The sequence below is a fragment of the Rhagoletis zephyria genome, unplaced genomic scaffold (genome assembly GCF_001687245.7).
Source record: "Rhagoletis zephyria isolate East Lansing unplaced genomic scaffold, Rhagoletis_zephyria_1.1 Rzeph_scaffold_09551, whole genome shotgun sequence".
In the NCBI taxonomy this organism is placed as follows: Eukaryota; Metazoa; Arthropoda; class Insecta; order Diptera; family Tephritidae; genus Rhagoletis; species Rhagoletis zephyria.
The window spans coordinates 15,191-16,208 of NW_016166629.1; positions in this window are offsets into that span (position 1 = coordinate 15,191).

The following is a 1,018-nucleotide window of genomic DNA, read 5'->3' on the forward strand; positions in this document are numbered from 1 at the left end:
AATTTGATATGTAAAAGTAAACAGACAGTGTTTAATTTTGCACACACTAGGAGAGGAAACTGGTTACCTCTCTTTATATGCGTAAATTTAAACGAAAATTTTTTAGAGGAAATTTTAAACATTTTATGTGTAAACTATGAAAATGTGAACAATAAATGTTTAAAACTCAAAAAACAAATTTGAAATTTGTTCTACGCCACACATATGATAAGTAAAAGTAAGCAAGCAATGTGTAAATTTGCATTCATTAAGAGAGGAAACTGGTTACCTATCTTAATATGCGCAAATTTAAACAAAAATTTTTTAGAGTGATATAAAAAAAAACCGTGTCACTGTGTTCGTTTACGGTAATCTCCGAAACCGCCCAAGCGATTTTAATTAACTTTTGTGGGTGTGTATTAGTGACTCCAACTTGAAAGATAGAATTATTTTGGACCCGATACGTGGACTTTTGTCGAGAAGAATTTTTTACGTTTCGTTGAAATTTTATTAAATTTCTGTAGATTCCTTGTTATTATTATTATTACTACTTTCAACATTGAATACAATTTTTATACCCGAGCGCACAAGGGTATTATAACTTTGTTCACATAACGGTTGTTTGTAACAGGCAAAACGAATCGAGGTAGATATTGACAAATGTATACATAAATGCTCAGAATCAAAAGAGAAATCGATTAAGCGATGACTGTCTGTCCGTCCGTCCGTCCGTCCGTATGTACACACGATAACTCGAGTAAAAATTGAGATATCTTAACGAAACTTGGTATGTGCACTTCTTTCTGGCGTAGGACGGATGCTATTGAAAATGGGCAAAATCGGACAATAACCACGCCTACCTCCCATATAACGGTAATTTAGAGAAATACAAAATCTTCGATAAATCAGTAAACACTAAAGCTAATTTATTCAAAATTGACGCTTGCAACAATTCTTTACCAAGAAATACGGTTATGATAAAAGTTGGGAAAATGGGCGTGGCACTTATGATCACATATATGTATCTCGGTAACCGTTC